The sequence below is a fragment of the Poecilia latipinna genome, unplaced genomic scaffold (genome assembly GCF_001443285.1).
Source record: "Poecilia latipinna isolate Pla-1442-1.1 unplaced genomic scaffold, P_latipinna-1.0 Scaffold34, whole genome shotgun sequence".
Lineage (NCBI taxonomy): Eukaryota > Metazoa > Chordata > Actinopteri > Cyprinodontiformes > Poeciliidae > Poecilia > Poecilia latipinna.
Window position 1 is genome coordinate 506,354 of NW_015112650.1, and position 13,003 is coordinate 519,356.

General features: G+C 39.2%; 1 long non-coding RNA gene across 1 annotated transcript; it reads right to left on the minus strand.

Moving 5' to 3' along the window:
• Nucleotides 1–8,687: 8,687 nt before the first annotated feature.
• Nucleotides 8,688–11,272, minus strand: LOC106953650 (uncharacterized). Its single transcript, XR_001426240.1, has 3 exons — nucleotides 11,186–11,272; nucleotides 10,421–10,543; nucleotides 8,688–9,408 (listed from the first exon to the last, which is right to left on the minus strand). It is a non-coding gene; the product is annotated as an uncharacterized LOC106953650 (long non-coding RNA).
• Between the last annotated feature and the right edge of the window lie 1,731 nt (nucleotides 11,273–13,003).

Consider the following 13,003-nt stretch of genomic DNA (forward strand, 5'->3'; position numbering starts at 1 on the left):
GTGCGTGTGCGCGCGCGCCTCAGTGAGCCGCTTACTGCTGGAGGTCAAAGGTGCTTAAATCACCTCGAGGCTGTGTAACTAGTGCAGAAATCTGATAAATACTGCAGGCGTGCTGTTTCCCACATTGACTTCACTGAACACAACAAGCCTGTTGGAGGTCATAGTTCTCTGTTTTAAACTTCTGCACTCCCCAGGGACTTTTTTATGACTTCCTTTGAGGCTTATTTGCGCAACCGCGAATGAGCTATAGAGTTTATTAAGGACATTTATTGCCATGCAATAACATCCACACATTTTGAATACTGTATTCAGAGTTTTCACCTCACACGAGTCAATGCTTTGGTTATGTCTCGACTAATTTTACACGTCAGCATCAACTATCAAGCTTTTTAAGGATCTTAAACCAGGACTGCCATGTGTTTGGCTTCATCAGTTTTCTCATAATTTCTGACCAGTTTCCTTGTCTCCGCTGGCAAAAATGTCACGACTCCGCTGCCACCTCCATGTTTCAAGACTGGGAATACAGCATTGGATGAACATATCTGTCCAGAATACATTAGATTTTTATCAGACAGCTGGTATTTTTAAAAAAAAAAGAATTAAAAAATCACTCTGAAATCACGTCTTGGAACGTCAAAGTCCCATAGCGATGATCGTGTTGCCCTTTGCAAGCTCTTGTTTTGTAGTTTAATATTTCTTGTCACTCGTTTCAGAAAGTGAAACTTATATATAATATTGTGTCATTACACACAGAGGGAAATATTCCAAGCCTTTATTTTTTTTTGTCATTTTGATGGTTATGGTAGCTGGGTCTCCGTTACAAATTTGCGCAAAAATATGCGCAATTGCAGCATTTCCATTAAATTAGAAATGCAATTAAAGTCATAAGATGTCATTAAAAAACATGGCACACCATCGTCCTCATGCTACGTCCTGTTGTCTTCGTCTTTCCCGGCAGCAGTGACATGAAGTTGTTGATCACATAAAAAATATTTTTATATATTTCCTTTGCAGTTTTGTTTTGATGCAGCTTAAGAACCACCTCATTCCAAAGTTTCTTGTAAAAAAAGTTTTGGGTTAGGATATCCTAACCCTCTCCAAATTGACGAGCTTCCATTGAGCAAATTTATTTTTGAGATTTCATTGACAGTTAAATGAATGATTGAATTCATTTAATTCAATTTAATTCAATTCAATTCACTCAGCTACATAGAAATGAACACAGTTTTAAGAACTTTGACATATTATCCTTAAACTAATATTGCGTGTTTCTTTGAGCTGCAGTTGTATTTCTGAAAGAGACACACAAAAGACATTGGGAAGCAAAAACTGATAAAAGCATGAATCCTCTGTCAGAAAGAGAAAAGACGCAACAAAAACAGAAGCAACTCAGAGTTTCTCTCCCGCGTGGTTTCTAAGCGTGCTGCGCTCGAAACGTCTTCCTCAAAGCAAGCCGACAAATTCAACTTGTGAGGATCAAGTGTGGCAACGTTCATTGGCCTCGGTCAGCAGAGTAACGGCCCCAGAACTACGGCAACGCTTCAGTCAAATCAAATCACGCGGCCGTTGGTATCCCTATTGTTGCTTATCAGCGCCACACTTTTCCAGTTCCAACTGGATTTTGGAGAAGTGTGCCTCGATTTGTTATACAATGCACAGTCAGCAGACGAGCCGAACCGCACAGAGAGCCTCGAGGCTGCTTTCTATTGGCGAAGCTGAAGAGAGCTGAAGTGCAAGACACTCTTTCAGATTTGAGGAAAAGAAACAAAAACATTATTTTGTTGTTATCATTAAAAGTAAAAAAAAAAAAAAAAAACTTCCCCCTACAGGCCTGGAAACATGATGATTCAAATCCAACTCAAAGTTTTGCTGCCTGAATACATTCAGTGAAACTCTCGTTTCTATTTTTGATCAGATTAGCCTGTAACTCACGGCGCTTTGATGCTGACATTAGTCGACGTGAGCATCAACAATCCAGTGATGTCACAGAGTGATTTGATTTGACCTGAATATAACTGGGACTTTGCAAACGGGACACAAACTGCAAACGTGTAGCTGTGACCAGGGGATAAGAGATGGCGCCGAATTCACAGTCGGTGGCTGAGTTCTTGGACTTTGGCTGGACCGTTCAAACATTTGAAGACACAAAAAAATCTTTTTTGCAATTTAGAAAATGAAAAGTAATTTATACTGTTTGATTAAAATCATATGCTGCCTCTGATACTTTTCAACTATAGACGGATGTGCAGGGTGATCAATAGAGTTGATTTTCACAAGGAAAAATGATTTATTAAAATATGGACTCAGTGTTTTGCTTGGCAACGACAAAAATGTGACTTCTGATAGTTTTTCTTTCAACAATCAATTCCTGCCACTCTTGTACCAAGGCCAAACTCATTTGGATTTTTTTTTTTTTGCCTGATTTTGTTATTTTGTAATTATGTTACAAAATGAATTAGTTTAATTTTGGTCCTTAAATAAAAAAAAAAAAAAAAATCCACATAACTACATAAAAATCATAATTTTGAAATATGAAATGATTGATTGATTGTGTGATAGAGTAGCCTTTTTACACAAACACATTTTTACTCTTACTCGAGTCATTTCTTGGACGGCTACTTTTTACTTTTACGTGAGTAAAAATATGCAGAAGTAGTTCTACTCTCATCGAGTCAAATCTTTTGGTTGCTCTACTCAGTCGACCTCTGCTCCGGAGCCACCAACAGTGGATGATGATCGTTCTCTAATGATCTTCCTAATGATCGTTAGACGAGCTTCTTGTTTGCGTTCAATAACAACAATCATCTTCGCTCTTTAAAAGGCAGCACAGCCATTAAATCTGAGAGTGCACTCATTAAACCGAGGCTCTCCAGTGACGGCGAGTGGTCTGATGATGGACTGCTGGCAGACTACAGCTGATCAATAATTTAAAGTTTGTCTGCACAGAGTTCCACTGACCCGATTACGCCCACGGCGCTGACACGGCACGCAGAGACGAGGTTGATAAATAGGTAGCAGGACTCTTAAGCGCTGCTCCGTAACAAATTAATCTGTGTGATATCAATGAGACAGATTGGTGGCTGCTTTTCAGCTTCCAGAGCAACTCTAATGAAGAATTTTCAGCAAAATTAGACCCTGGTTCGCTCGGTTCGGTCGTCAACAACATCCAGACTAATTCAGTTTGATGGAGTTTAAGTGTTTGACCTGTGCTGTCCGGTCCGGTTGGCCTGATTTCACTTCATGCTCAGCTCAGAAGCAGGGGCATCATTATCACTGACCCCCATGAAGAGTCGCGAAGTGACTCTGAGCTTTCCGGGGCGGACGGAAACGGTGTAAGGTTTGATGCGACTGGCGATGATGTTCGCACTTCCAAAAGTTCAAACTCATGAGACCTGAAAGGTTAGCAGAGCTTGGTGTCTCTGCAAAACTGAAACTTTGTGTCGGCTTGTTGCATACCACTCTACTTGGTCTCTACGGAGACACGGTGGTCTGTTGAGAACGGGGAAATCTGGGAACTTTTTTATCACAGCAAAACTCCAATGAACTGAGATTCTTTACAAGACACCAAATGCAAAACTAATTGAATTTATCTTAATATAGAAAACTGACGTTTCCACTTTCATCAGTTCTGCAGTATTTTGCAGCTTCAAAAGCTTCATCTGGTGTCCTCGAGGGCCGACATCCTGCACGTTTTAGTTCTCTCCCTGCTGGTAGTAACAACCTTTTCATTGGAGTTTTACTGTGATAAAAAAGTTCCCAGATTTCCCCGTTCTCAACAGACCACCGTGTCTCCGTAGAGACCAAGTAGAGTGGTATGCAACAAGCCGACACAAAGGTCAATGTTCTTCTTAGACCTTCTTTAGCCATCATTTGATCCAGGTTCGTTAAACCAGGGAGAGAACTAAAACATGCAGGATGCCGGCCCTCGAGGACCGACTTTCGGGACCACTGTTTCAGAGACTTTACTTGTAGTAAAAAAAAATAAATAAATAAAGGTAAAACTTAAAGTCTTTGCTTGTTACTCAAAACGAAGCAGACAAAAACGTCAAGATGAACCATAAATCACATCCAGCGGGTTGCTTCTGTGCCTCTGCCGCATTGCATAATGCTGCAGTGTTAGTCAGCGATGACTAGATCTAATTTAACTCTGCTGGATTCAATCATTTTCTATTTTTGGTTCACTTCATGCACATCGCCACCCTTCACCTCTGCCTTCTTCTTCTTGTTTTTCTTCTTCTTCTTCACATGATTACGACATTGATGACAGGGGTCAAGCTTGCTTAAAAATTACATTTAAAAAAATCTGTTGTCCTTTTTGGATGGATGCCTGTGTGTGGGTTTAATAAGCCGGGCCTGTCTGACCGACGACTGACTCACTCACACAGACACACAGATGGCTCCCACACACACTCACTGGGGAGGATAGACAACCCGGAGGTGGCGGCGCGGTGTGTTCATGCGGAGGTTTGCGTCTGTCCGGTAACAAATGTGTGAGACAGACAGTGAGGCGATTTATTAGACTTAATGTCAGGGTGAATTATGCCGGTTTTGTGTGTGTTTATGATGGAGATTATGATAACGACTCTCACTGCAGCGTTTGTTTTCAGGGTGTCATCAGGAGTGAAATCTAATACCATCTGTTGCCACTAGAGGAGCTGCAGTCCATGTTTTCACAAAGGCAAACTGCTGCACCTCAAGTTACAGCTGAGAGAAATCTTTTTTTTTGGGGGGGGGGCTTGTTTGGACAATTATTCCCTCTAGTTTTGGATGCTGTGCAGCTGGAAGTATTTTATTTTTATTTTTTTTTTTGCTTTCGGACAGTTGTTATGATGTGAAGCCGTGGCAACAAGGTATTGTTTTTACAACTGGGAGCAGCTGCATTGCATCTCAAAAGCTAAAAATAAGAAAAAGAAAAAAAATCCCAAATCCTAGAGAAGTTGAAAAGGAGGCTTCATGGTTCAGATCCCTCACTCCATTGTTTCTAATTTAAATTATTTTTAATTGTCTTTTGTTAACATACGATGCAAATATTAAATGTCATCAAAATGTTAATTCGTCCCAGAAAGTCGGTATAAAAGGTTAAACTTCTACATTTTGCGGTTAAGCTTCATACGTTGTGACATATTTAATGTTATTAAAGCTGCAGTAGGAAGCTATTATTGCATTTTTGTCTTTACATATTTATGAAAACTGTCACTATAATGACAATGTTTAACACGAGACAGATAACCTGTGAAAAAATTAAGCTCTCTCCTTCCATGCTAGACAATAAAAATTTATGTGAAACCTGCATACTGGCCAATCAAGTGGTCAAAAAAAGTAGCTATTGGTACCTTGACAAACTCTACTGGGTCTTAAACTGGAATCATCGGAGCAAGAGAGATTTTCTAAAACACTTCTTGGGATTAAAAGGATTAAAGTATACAAACGTACTTAATTCCCACCATTTGATATGTTGATACATCTCTATTTTTACTTTCTCATTTTTTTTTTTATCTTTTCACAGAATGCTTTTGAGCCCTAACAAAGCTTTCAAGTCTGATCAGGGATCGTAAGTTCACAGTTCATAACCATCGGCTGCACCAAACCGGGATCAGAAAGTCAATCAACGAAAATGGTACGCAGTAAAACACAGACGATGTACAAAAACTTTTTTTTTTTTTTTTTTGTGGGATTGGATCTAGAATGGGTCAAATTGGGGCTTCAATTGATCTGAAAAGGAGCCATGAACATTTTAAATCAAACCTTGTAGTTTGGCTCTTTGACCAGCAGATGGTACTGTCAATCTGAAAATCTCCTGGAGGACGATTCAGACTGAATCTGTGAAACCTTGCTTGAGTTATTGTTTTTGTTGTTTTTTTTGTTTTGTTTGTTTGTTTGTTTGTTTTTTTGCATTTTGCTATTGATAACAATGTTGCCCAGACTTCCTGAAAGAATGAGGGAGAAGAAAATCATCAATCAGAATGAATTTCTTCCACAGAGCCGGCAGAGGTGCCGCTGCCACCGCCACAAATTGGTTTGCATATGAAGCTCCTGGAGACATTTCTCCCCCGTCTGAGGGCTAAGATGGTGGTCAGACGCTCCACAGGAAGCCCCTGCCCGATTTGTTTGTCTCTGTTGCTTCTTTCCTCACTTTGTGGTAAACAACTGTTTTCCTTTGTTGAGCTGAGGTCAGAGTCTGCTGGCAGGAGAGAAGCATGAAAGCACAGGGAGGGGGGAAATGTTCAGGTTGTAAACATGTTTTTGCAGGAGGATGCTCTTTGATCAAACCACATTAAATTTTTTGACATTTTGAGACACGCCAAAGATCTTTGTTTTATTTTGTTTTGACTTTTCTTATTTGTTTTTTTTGTTTTGTTTTTTTTTGTCTGAGAAGATCTGATTAAATTATCCAAATTGAATTTTTAAAAAATATAATTTAATCTGGGGGACTTTGGTCTCAGTTTGCACAGCACAACACATGCAGACCAAACATGCATTATATGACTGAATTATATGACTGAATGCTTCACTTTCCTGCAAAACAAAACAAAAAAAAAAGAAAAAAAAGGAAAGCAGGTCAGAAAAAAAGTGCCTTTATTCATATTCTCAGGACTTTTCACAATTTAATATATTACAGCAGCAAGCTTCGACGTATTTCACAATACTGAACCAGGTGGTGCAGGCCACTCTTTTTACATGTTTAATACCATATATCATTTTATTGTGGGCTACGTTGCATTTCCCCACCAATAAAACCCAACTGATTGTGGTTTTGATGTGAGGGGTGTGAACACTTTTGCAATTTGTGGCAGCCACACAATTTTTATTTCATTTTACTGACATGATACAAGAGTAAAATGTCCCAATAACAAGTAAGAAGATTAATAACAGAGAAGGATTTTCAAATCCTTTGAAGCGAGATGGAATTATTTAGCCTTTGCGTGAGGATGCTGCTCACGACCTCATCCATCAGCAGAGAATGTAAACATGTTTGTGCTTCTCAGAAGGAAAACTCTTGTCTTCAAAAAAAAAAAAAAAAATCATTTTATGAAACCTCTGATAAGCTGCTCTGCTTAAACATTCCTGTCTTGTAAAACTGTTTACAGAGCCGGTTACTTGTACCTGTTTGTTTGAGGGCAGCAAAAAGTTCAGCTCTGACATTTCATTAATCACAGACACAACCTAACTCGGTATTTGCTGCTAGGCAACAACTCGTGCCATCAACACACCGCTCTGCGCTCCCCGCTCGGCCTGTTTTCAGTCCGTTTTCGCGTCAACAACTCGGTGAAATGTTTTGACTGGATTTTCATTGGAAATCCTTCCAATCAGGAAGCCCAATGACTCAGAGAGGCCCCCCATAAACATGGCCGACACCTGCGTTGCGTGTTCCCGGTAACCACACACCTATACAATGACGTCCAGAGGAAAAGGTCAGTGTGTCTGGCGGCCTCTCAGCCCGCCTCCCTGCCTCTGCCTCTGATTGAAACCGGGTCTGTGCATCGTAAGGTTCTCATCTGTAAGCTGACTTCAGGTGAAGTCATGCTGCGATCCGGCAGCGGATCAAAGCACACGTTTGATCAATTCTGCACCAGCGTGCGACCAAAGCCTCTTCCATGGGAAACGTGACCGCAAGAATTTGCGTGCAATTAAAAACACACTCAGTGTTTTGTTTTTTAACAAAGAACTGAAGTTAAAGGGATTTAAATAACTACACTGCAAGTGTGTCTAGTTTCTAGAAAATATATCTTAGAACACTTGAAATAAGACAAAACTGACTCACAAGTAACTTTTCTTTTCAGCAGTATATTGGAGATCATAATTCCTTAATATTGATGATGTTATAACATTATTTCACTTATAACATGGGAATAATGTCTTGTTATAAGTGAAAAAAAATCTGCCAGCAGATTTAGCACTTTTTCATCAACATTACAGAATCGTTGACTCCTGCGTTTTGCTGAAAAGTTCGTTTTGTCTTATTTGAAGTGAGCTAAGACATTTGGTACAGAAACTAGATGAAAATACTTGCTAAGTTTTTGTGTTTTTGTACAGTCTTATATTGTTTCTTTGCCTTCTTACTTGTCCATTGTTATCAAGATGAGAAGATTTTGCAGGGGAAATATATTTAACCACAGTCCTGCCCGCACTCATCTGTAGACATGTTTTCTAAATAAAAACAGATTTAACCAAATGATGCACATTCCTTAAGTGTTTTTTTATTTTTGTTTTTTTTTTATCCCTAAAACCAACAAGCATCCGTTTCTCTTCACCACTTCCTGATAAGATCTGAGCTTTTTCTGACCGGGTGGTTCACCGTTTGCCTTTCTCACCTCTCCATGACAGACAGGATGAAAACTGAACCCGTTTGTCTCAAGTTCAGTCAGATTGAGTGAAACACAGTGCAGCTAAAATAGCTTCTGCTTATGATGAATGCACAAATGTGCAAGCAGGAACAGAGGTGATTCTTGAGGGCACGTTGCAGGTCTGACTCGGCGAAACAGACAGGATGACGAGTGACTGGGAAGATGATCAGGAAGTAATTGATTTATTATTTTTACCAGAGTTCAAACCTCTGTCCCTGTCTCAAATCTTGTGTCGTCATGTTTGTTGTGTCCCATGCTTTATTTAATCGTAATTTTATAAGCAGGAACATCTAAGGTTTGTTTTTTTTTTTATGACAAACTTCTGAGGTTTTCACCGAGCAGATTTTTTTTTTTTTAAATATATTGAAATCAAATTATACAACAACTGGTTGTGGCAAAAAAAAAATGATTGAGGGATATTAAGGCGGCTGAATATACGTGTGTTAAATTACTGTTTTTAATATTTGTAATTTATTATAAGAGGTGTTGAGATATTACCATTCACTTCAAGCCCTTCCGGCTACACAGACCACGTTTGAGTCTCACATCAAAAGACGGCCTCATGTTTTATTCCATCCCTTTTTCCGTCTTTCTTCGCCGCGGAGGTGATTGTGTTCTTCCTCCGAAGGGAAGCAGTAAAGCACAGGTTCACTACGGTTCCTGGCGAGGGGTCATGGACCAGATTAGAGGTTTTAAAAATCCACCGCTCCGTCCTTTGATGGCCTCAGCAACAAACTCCATGATGAGACCCCCATGCTGCTAGGAAACAATTACTTGAGCTGACAGAGGAAACCCGGCGACAGCCGAAGCCAACACCGGACAATAACACACACAGTTTCCAGGATGCAAATCAGTTTTGTCATAAAATATGGTTCAGTGCAGAAGTTTTAAGCTACTTAGCATTTGTTTACACTTCAAGAAGTTTGACACTTTCAGATGAACGTGGCTTCATCTTTGGAGATTGACGGCTGCTTTTCCGGGAGGTTTTTTTTTTTTTTGTCTTGTTCTTGTTTTGTGGCAATGTGTTCTGTAAGACGAGACGAAACATCAGCAAACTACATAGCTGTAAGATAAGACAAGACAAGACAAGATAAGATAAGATAAGATAAGATAAGATAAGATAAGATAAGATATTATTGATCCCTGAAGTGTGGGGATTTGTTTGTCCCAGCATAGCACACAACAAAAAAAATAAGTAAATAAATAAATTATAATTATAATAAACATACAACAATAAATAATGAGCAGTAATAGTCTTAAGGACACACACATATAAACACTCAGTATATTCCTAAAGATTTAAATATAACATTAACTTATATTCAATATATGCTGACTTGGTACACAACACTGAACTGAGTTGAGCTGTTTATACTTTAATGCAAAACGGGTTCATAGTCTGAATTAAAGCCCCTTTAATACCAAAATCATCCCAGGGTTAGTGTTAACTGGTTTCATTTAAGACATAATCCACCGGAAAAGTTTACAAAACTTTGTGCAATGTGCAAAAAGTAACTTGGGTTACAAAATATCAATGAGAGCAAAAGAGTCTTTGAAGGAAACTAGAAAGAAATTGCCATGAGGATCTCGAACTTTAAAGAAAACCAAAATCTAATGTTTTATGGAAGATCGGTCTTGCTAAAAATTGCATCAGCCGCTTCTGACGGTCGGTTTTCATCTACAAACCATGTAAAAAGAACCAAACAACTTATTTATCAATGCTGTTATTCAATCGTCCTTTTGACCGGCTGCTTTTATGTAATGTGTGAAGTATCAAAACAATGTTTTAACTTCTTCCGGCTTTTGCATGATAGTATTTTTGGATTGGCTTGTTCGCATTGGCTGAGCGACCCCGCGGGGCCGATTAGCCGTCACAATAGCAAACTGAGGTATGTGTTATTTTCAAAGGGAGAACAATGGAGCAGGAAAACGGAAGCGGCGTGTAGTAAAGACGCTGAGAGAGCCACATGTCGTCTCCTCTACCGCCGACCAACCACGGCTGAATTAAGACGAGGCGTCGCGAGTGTCTCTCGCTTTGTGGCATCCATTTTTTAACCAACTTTGAAAATGGTTACCTTCCTTCTCCAATGCTTCCTTTGGTTCCTCGCCTGCTTGCTTCAGTTTCAGAGGCCGGCGTGTCAGGTGGACGGTAAGCCAGGTGATTGTTTGGACAGAAACCGAAAAAGCAGATTTGTTTCCTGTGAGAAAAACACAATGTGAGTTATTTACCCATCAAAGAAAGGAAGTGTGGATCTTCGTGGCATCTGTCTAAAATGACGCAAAAGATAATGCAGCCCTGAGCCCAAGAAGACACTGGATAGTCAGGGATTTCTGTTCTAAACTCGATGGGATGACCTTGAATGAGAACTATCAGAATCATCTCATAGATTCTCCAAAACTTTGCGCTGTGACTGAATCCAATCTGACACAAGAATACGACACTTAGGGAGTTTTGAAAAGAGTTGTTTTTGTCAAAATAATCACAGCTTCTGCTTGTTCAAGTCATGGCAATTTGTCTGTGGAAGTAGCACACCTTGTTGCTCCCATAGCGGCATTTACACCATTTGGTAAAGGCTAGCTTAGAAACCGATTCTCCTTCCTGATGTGTTGATTGAATTGCTGAGTTTGCCTGAATTCACACCACATTATTTATACCTCTATATGTCACAAACTGTGTTTCCCCTTGTAGACACAGAAGCAAACAAAAGAGGAGATGCTAACCCTTTTTTTGTACATGCTAGGCTACATGACGGTGAGACAGTTGTTCCCATGGTTCCTAATAATTAGAAACGCACCTTCTCCATAATAAAACATTTGACTGGAACTTATATCGTACTTACTTATGAAGTAAATGACCGTTCTTCTTCTTATCCAGTAAAAAGTGTTTACTCCACATTCTTGCGACTGACAGCTGCTGCCAATTTCCGCCGTAAAAGTTACACAATAAAATGACAAGTTTGGTTTGCCTGTTTCTGCCGATGCACGAACCGCCGCAGGGATGATGCGGACCGAGGCCCTTTGTTCATAGGATCCGATTCGTCTCGGCAGATTCGTCTCTCTTGATTTACGAGAGTACGCAGAAGGATCAAGAGACTTTTGGGTGACAGTGATTTTCTTATCCTTTATACCGAAGGATAGTCAAGTTGAAATAGAAAAGTGATGCAATAGTAGAATTACTGCATGCCTAAAAGAAACTAGTAGTTTTTATTTTATTATTGATATCTCACAGAAAGAAAAAATTTAGTGTTGGCATTGTGAATGGATAAAACAGGGGTGTGTAGATTAAAAAAGGAACTTTACTGGTCATCTTACTGGTTTTATGAGTTTTAAGATAAGGTACATATATTTTCCACCTTGCAGCTACTGAAATACTTGCCCAGGTCATCCAGACATGACGCCAATTACAAATTGTTCTTCTAGGTGATGCTATGAGCTGATACTTTAGAGCACTTTTCTGTTTCTGCGCTGCTGTGAATGGAGCAGATCACTGTTTGATCTCAGCGGATTTTCCTGTATGAAAAAAGTCTCGGAGCTGTGTTTTAGAGGGTCACAAGGCGAGAACCACAAACTCTAGAGTGAAATTACATCTGGAGGTATTCTGAGGGAAGTTGGGAGGAGAGAGTCAATATGAACAAACTGTTTTGAAACCAAGTGTCAGCGTAACATGTGGGTGGTGGAGCAATTTTTCCCTTCACAGTCTGAAAAATGCTTTTTGAATCAGATAAGGATGCTATGAAGCTAATGCAGTTATCTGGATTAAGTCACATTTCTGCTTCATTGCAAATATTCCATTTTAGAGAGGAGAAGGACATTTTCACGAGCAAGAATTTGACCAACGGAAATATTTGATTGGATAACAATCTCACAAAGCGTCCAATTTTAATTAGAAATAATGAAATTCACTTTGCCGTTGTCTTGCAAAGTCCTCAGTGATGGAGCTCATAGAAATTTATCAAGACACTGAAAGCAAGCCAAGAATTATTTTTTTTTACTTTATTACTGGTCAAATAAGCTACATCTCAGCACGTCAATAAATAAAAGTATTGGAGATCACCAGGTACGGAGTTCTTTGCATATTTTTGATGACATGCTTTGGTCAATATTTCTTTGAGAGGATTTTAGATGTTGAAATCATTCCAGTTTAAAAAAACAACAACACTGTTAGCCTTCAGAAAGGCATCCTAGTTGGTGATTTGTGGTGCAAAATAACAGAGACTCCTCCCTGAAACTTTCAGTAGGAGTGAAAAACTTTAGAGTGGCACGTCATTAAAGTATAAAACAAGATATGTAGAGAAAACGTAAGAAAAATTAAGAGGAAGTGTATTAGAGAGCTAATCTTTAAAGATGTTTTCGAGATTTAAACATTAACAAGGTTTATTTTACATAACCCAGTATGTGTTTTAGTTTGGTTGTTATTTTTGGATTTTTGTCTTTTCAAACTACAGTAATATAAAATCTAGGAAGTAAAACCCCATTATTTTTTGTCTCCTTTCCCCGGCTTTGATTAGGCTAATTTCTTGGCGGAAAATTGGCTAGCATCTCCTTATTTGATCAACTTCACAGGCAGGAAAAGACGTTAGCTTGATGCTGCTAGCATCTTAGCCTGTGAGAAACTACAACTTGTGGTGTGAACAGTTTAGTTTTACAAGTAAAAGATG